This window comes from Canis lupus, chromosome 13 (assembly GCF_011100685.1).
Source record: "Canis lupus familiaris isolate Mischka breed German Shepherd chromosome 13, alternate assembly UU_Cfam_GSD_1.0, whole genome shotgun sequence".
Classification (NCBI taxonomy): Eukaryota; Metazoa; Chordata; class Mammalia; order Carnivora; family Canidae; genus Canis; species Canis lupus.
The window spans coordinates 61,057,323-61,064,556 of record NC_049234.1 but is presented as its reverse complement, the minus strand read 5'-3'; positions in this window follow the sequence as shown (position 1 = coordinate 61,064,556).

Genomic DNA, 7,234 nt, shown 5'->3' with positions numbered 1-7,234 from the left:
GTATTCCAAGTTCCTAGTTGCTTATGCTTTTAGCTTTTTGTTTTTTTTTTTGTTTTGTTTTTAATTTTTATTTATTTATGATAGTCACACACAGAGAGAGAGAGAGAGGCAGAGACATAGGCAGAAGGAGAAGCAGGCTCCATGCACCAGGAGCCTGACGTGGGATTCGATCCCGGGTCTCCAGGATCGCGCCCTGGGCCAAAGGCAGGCGCCAAACCGCTGCGCCACCCAGGGATCCTGCTTTTAGCTTTTTGGATCAATAATATGATCACAACTGTGCATAAGCTTCAGCACAATAAGGGTTGATTCAGCGGCTATACACATTTAAGTACGCTGAGATTATCAAAACAAGCCTAAACATGTTGCTTTTGTCACTGTTTAAAGTGAGAAAATCCAAGCCACTTTAAGAATTAAGCTTTATTAATTTTCTTGTGGAATAAGCAAAAGAGATGTGTTTCAACTTAACTGCATTTTGTTTTTAGTTATCCATCGTAAGTTTTTGAAATCCTTTGGTGATCTTAAGGATGGACCCTTATATATATGACAAAGCTTTTTAGAGATCAATGTCATGCATGCATTTTTTAGCATAAGCTTTTTAGAGCTGTAGTGAAAGGAAAAAAAAACACTATTTGGGACAGTTGGAATGGTTGGGGTTTTTGTTTTTTTGTTTTTTTCTTTTTCAGTGTAGTGTATAGGCTTCTTATGATTCTAAAATAATGGTTTTCTGGGCCCCTAGCTGGCTCAGTCAGAAGAGCAAGCGATTCATGATCTCAGGGTCATGAGTTCAAGCCCCATGTTGAATGCAGAGATTACTTAAATAAAACTTAAAAAAATAATGGTTTACTTGAGCTGTTCGTTTTTCATTGTGTCGTACTTGGGAAAAGACTTATTTGAAAACTATACACTCAATTTAAGGCTTCATATTTAACTTCTGATTTTAAAAATACAGGAATTTATTTATATAAAGCCTCAGTGTGAAAGTTCTCTGTAGAGTCCACTGTTCTTTATTTTTGAATCACAAGGTTGTGATGACTGTTATTTTTGCAAAACATTAATTACAAAAATACTTAGTCGATATATGTGTCCTCTCCATGTTTATTTTATTCATATACTCTTAGAAATATAAGCGCTACTTTTTTTTTTTTTTTTAAGATTGATTGATTTATCCCAGAGAGAGTGAAAGTAAGCAGCAGGCAGGGGCAGAGGAAGGAGGAAAGAAAGAATCCTGAGGCAGACTTTCTGCTGAGTGCAGAGCCCAATACAGGTCTCAATCCCAGGACCCCAAGACCATGACCTGAGCCAATATCAAGAGCTGGGCACTTAACTGACTGAGGCACCCAGGCTCCCCTATAAGCACTACTCTTAATGCAGTATTCTTAATGAGATTACAATGGATTTTTTTTTTTAATAATGAATTTTTTTTTTAATTTTTTTTAATATTTATTTATTTATGTATGATAGTCACAGAGAGAGAGAGAGAGAGAGGCAGAGACACAGGCAGAGGGAGAAGCAGGCTCCATGCACCGGGAGCCTGATATGGGATTCGATCCCGGGTCTCCAGGATCACGCCCTGGGCCAAAGGCAGGCGCTAAACCGCTGCGCCACCCAGGGATCCCTACAATGGATTTTTAAGAAATATATTTCCTTTCAGCAATATATTTAACCTTGGTCAAACAGTGGCAGTTTTCTTTGGGTGGAAGAAATATGGATGTATTTTTCCATTTTTCTATTTTCCTGTATTTGCAAGTAGTCTATAGTTGAGGGATGATTTGGATTAGTAGTTTGATGATTATATCTTTTTTATGAAGTTCTAACAGTAAAGAGCAAAGTGGTGATCCCTGTGTTTACTGTGGAGAAGTAGAGTTCAACAAGCTTATGCTAGAGAAGCTTATAAATATTTTGTGTCAGCTTGGAATTTTAATACCTCAGTAGTGTTGCGAAATTATTTGGTTGTTCTGCTTTCTGACCTTCTATTTTTTATTCACCGTTTGTTCCTCTTCTTACACATTGATCAAGTTCTCTTTTAAATTTGTGTCAGGGATGCCTGGGTGGCTCAGTGGTTGAGCGTCAGCCTTCGGCCCAGGTCATGATCCTGGGGTCCTGGGATCGAGTCCGGCATCAGGCTCCCCAAAGGGAGCATTCTTCTCCCTCTGCCTGTGTCTCATGAATAAATAAAATCTTAAAAATAAATTTATGTCAAATCTTTTGCTTAATTGACTTTTCTCTGCTTTAATTGAAATCTTCTTTTCTTGCCTGTATCATTGCAAATGACTCCTAGCTGGTTTTCCAGCCTCTATTTTTAATCTATTCCAATTCCACTGCTCAACAGCAGTTAGAATGAGTAATTTACTTATCTGAAGGCTGATCTAATTATGTTGCATAGATTCTTAAGAACCTTGCTTGTCATCTTCATATCTGGATACAATGTAAAGTCTTTCATGATCTAACCCCTCTCCACCTTCCTAATATTATCTTCCAAACTTGTTTCGCCCTTGTTGCCTTTGGATAAACTTTAAAATGTTTGGCATTCCCCATATTGCCATACTCACTCTTCCTCCAAGATTCTACTCAAATAGAACTTCTCTGCCTTCCTTATGTAAGAGGTACGTGCCTCTTTTAAGGTCCCATAGTATCCTAACTAAGGAGTTAATTGCTCCAACTGCAACAGACCTATCTCTTCTACCGGTGTGTCTACTCCCAAAGTTGACATCTTTGAATTTCTCCTTTTTACAATACACTACAGATTTACTCCTCTAGTGGTTCGCAGAAATCTCTTTCCTCTAAAATCTTATCAAAATTCTGTGCCATTGGGACCCTAAATAGAAGTGATCAAGAAAAGTTGGACTGAAATAAAATTTAAAGAATAAACTTATTTGGCCTTAATTTCCCTTTACATGTATGTTTGAATGTGTTGCAATTAGAAATGTTAAGTACAGTTGACTCTTGACAATGTGATTTTGAACTAAGCAGGTACTCTTCTATGTGGATTCTTTTCAATACAGTACATTTTGGTAAATGTATTTTCTCTATCGTATGATTTTAATATTTTCTTTTCTCTAGCTTACTTTAAGAATACAGTATACAGGTTAGCCCTGGTGGCCCAGCGGTTTAGTGCCACCTTTAGCCTGGGGTGTGATCTTGGAGACCCATGATTGAGTCCCACGTCAGGCTCCCTGCATGGAGCCTGCTTCTCCCTCTGCCTGTGTCTCTGCCTCTCTGTCTCTGTGTCTCCCATGAATAAATAGGTAAAATCTTAAAAAAAAAAAAAAAATACAGTATACAATGCATATAACATAAAAAGTACATGTTAATCGACTGTTTATATTATCAGTAAAGCTTCTGGTCAAGAGTAGGCTATTAGTTAAATTTGGGGGGAGTCAAAATGATAAGTGGATTTTCACCTGCATGGGGTGAGGGATGTTGGCATCCTTAATCCCCATATTGTTCAAGTGTCAAGTGTATGTCTGAAAGAGCTCATTTAATAAGTATAAAAGAATTACGGCTGCTAATAAAGTTCTGTTTAGTCATCTACTTATTTTGAATTATCCCTTTTCCTACTTATTGTAAGATGATCTCCTGGGATATATATTAGCATAGGCCACTTAAAGCAATGCTTAAGGGTGAATAAAAGCCAACAGTTCTCTAGTGTAGGGTTTCCGGAGTCCCAACGACTCCTGGTTTCAGAGTCCAGGAACCTACTTGTGGTATGTTAAATGTGATTAAGCCTAGGGTATAGTTCTGGGGGGTAAGGTCCATGGAACTACCAGTTAGGTTTTATACATCATGTTAATATATCATATTTCATTCTTGTTATTAATTTCATCCATGTCTCTGTTATTGGCTAAGAGAAACCTAAAACTAGTGTGCCCGGGGCAATTTTTCCCAAAGTGTATTCTATAGACTATCTGAATCAGCATCATCTGTTTTGTCTGTTAAAAATACTGGTCCCTGAATTAACACCAGGCCATCTAAATCAGAATTTGTAATGGTAGGGCACAGAAATCTTTTTTAAAACTTACCACCTCATCCTTAGGCACTCTGGTTTGAAAAGCAACTATGAGAGAACCAAGGAAAAAATTAACTCAGGTGCAGTAAATTATTTTTTAAAATGATTAATAGTAAAAAAAAAAAAAAAGATATTAACTAACACTAAGCACTTTACCTGCCAGCTGCTGTTCTAAATGCTTACTATATGGTTTAACTATTTATTTATTTAAAAGATTTTATTTATTCATGAGAGATACAGAGAAAGAGAAGCAGACACAGGCAGAGGGAGAAGCAGGGTTCCCCGTGGGAACCCGGTGTGGGACTCCATCCTGGGACCCCGGGATCACGCCCTGAACCAAAAGCAGATGCTCAACTGCTGAGCCACCCAGGTGTCCCTATCTGGTTTAACTATTTAAATGGCTATTAACATCATACATTATTCAACATGAGGAAATTGGGACTGAAGTCTGGTAGATCAAAGACACATTGTAAGTGGTGACACTGGGATTTAAACTCAGTCTGGCTCCAGAGGTCAAACTCTTAATGCTACCCTACATTGTTTATTTTTTTACATTGTTTCTCTTAAGGCCCACCATTTTATTCACTTCCTCCAGGGTTTTTGTTTTGTTTATAGTTTTAAAAATGTGGATTTTTAATACTATCATTTGAAGCTTCACTTTGAAGCAAATGTAAAAAAAAAAATCAATTTTTCTTCAAAAGTGTATAGCTGAAGGAATCCAGAAAACATCTGGAATGCATAGTTAAAGTAACTACATTAAATCAAAAATACTGATATTGAGAAATATACTTTAAGTAAATTTAAAACATACATATTAACATTTCTTGATTTCGGTGCTGTTAAATTTTTAATTGTTTCTGTGCCTAAACTAAGGCAAAATGCAAATGTGTTGAAAAAATTACTAACTAAAAGAATTTTTAAATTCTAATTACCTGAAGCAATATTGTTTGAAAGATTTGGAACTCTAGTTGAACATGATTTTTTTGAGATCATTTACTATTCAGGCAGTGGTACATGTTCCTCATTGTGATCTCTTGAGATGTAAATTATACTGACCTTCACTTTTCTTAAATTGTTTTGGTAATGTTAACTTATATTACTGTAACATATTAACTTAAAATTCTTTTACTTCAGACAAGCAAGAAATAAGCAATTCTAGTGGTTCCTCAGAGATACCTCTTTTGTGTCAGATATGTGAATTGTTCAAGTTATCTAAGCTATTTTTTTAATCTTTAAGACCACAAAAAGGAATTTCCCAGGTGCCAAAAGCTTTGACCATTAAGGTAGCTTTAGAGGTCTGATAAGGAAATACATTTATTTTTACACAAAAATTAAAGAGATACATTTATTTAATTCCTTCATAAAAATATAGGTAAGAAACTGTGGCTTAGAGAAACTACTACTCAAAGCTAGTCAGCTGGTTAGTGGTAGAGTAAATCACTAATTTGGTATTTTCTACCTTAATTGTTAATATTTTTATTTTCAAGTTACCCATAACTTAACATGCTGACATAAAACAGGGTGTTGCTTTGTATTGATTTTTATTAGAACTGTTACCCATGACACTCCTGAGTCTGATAAGGAAATACATTTATTTTTACACAAAAATTAAAGAGATACATTTATTTAATTCCTTCATAAAAATATAGGTAAGAAACTGTGGCTTAGAGAAACTACTACTCAAAGCTAGTCAGCTGGTTAGTGGTAGAGTAAATCACTAATTTGGTATTTTCTACCTTAATTGTTAATATTTTTATTTTCAAGTTACCCATAACTTAACATGCTGACATAAAACAGGGTGTTGCTTTGTATTGATTTTTATTAGAACTGTTACCCATGACACTCCTGAGTTCACAAAGTGAGTCACTATGGTAAAGTGATCACACTGAGTAGTTAATTATTCCCATGTTAGGATGGTACCCAGCATCTCAGTACCCTTTAAATGTTTGAGTAAGGACAAAATTTGGATGATGTAAATATTATATCCAGCAATTTCTTTGTTACAAAGCTATCAGTTCACATCAGGCAAGGTCATTTTTTACATTTGTAATTAGGATAGCACCATCTATGTCCTAGCTATTCCAAATGAATTAAGGTTTACAATGTGTTGTGAGGTCTCCGAAGGAATATTTGGAGAAATATTTAACAGGCATAACTTTTTCCACTTTCCTAAATGGAAGGCTTTTCTTCCTTTAAAACATTTTTCCCTCACCACAACTATATATCTGGCAGGGATTTGACATAGAACATCAAATATTTTTTAACCTTTATTTCCTTGCTTTTTGTCTTGTGCCAGGTTTTCTCTAGTCATGTACTCACCCTCTTCTTTCAAACTTAGGGTATTAATTTCTCAACCATTTTTACATAGGACTATACTTTATTCTCTATGTTCCCTAGCTACAACTCATTGGGCACCTGTGAGATGTGTTGTCCTAACACTATGTAGTAAGAGCCAACACTAGGTGATTACTGTATAATATGAGTCGTTCTAACTGCTTTAATTAATAATTCTACTAATCCTCATAAAAACCCTATGAAGTAGGTACTACTACTAATACTCCCAGTTTAGATGAAAAAACTAAGGAAGAGAGATGAAGTAGCTTACCCAAAGTCATGGGCTAAGTGTTGGAAATGGGTTAGGAACCTGGGTGGTCTAGTCTGTCCTAGAATTGGGAAAACTGTTTTACACCTCTCTCCTTTACACTACTACTACACTCATAATACTTCTAACACCAGATGTGAGCTTTCCCTTTATTAAGCAATTCTTTGACACTGGTTGGGTATTGTACAATTTAACTAAATTCTGACACTCTACTGGATGGTTCAAAGTTATTACCTGTGCTTCTGACTGATCAGCTATAAATCTGAAGTTCTCATTAATTTGCTAGAGTCCAATTAATTTGCTAGAGTGGCTCACAGAAAAACTTGCAAAAACTTACTTGGTTTACCAGCTTATAAAAGGGTATGACAAAGTATACAGGCGAACAGTCAGATGGAGATGCATATGGTGAGGTATGGGAGGGTGCCAAGCACAGAAGCTACTGTCCCTGTGGAGTTGGGAGTGCATCACCCTGTGGGTGTGGATGTGCTCACCAATCTGAAGCTCCCTGAACCTCATACTATTGAGATTTTATGAAGGCTTTCTACCATAAGTACAACAAATCACTAATTCCATTTCCAGCCTCTCTCCCCTGTCTGTTGACTGGGGAGTGGGACTGATAATTCCAA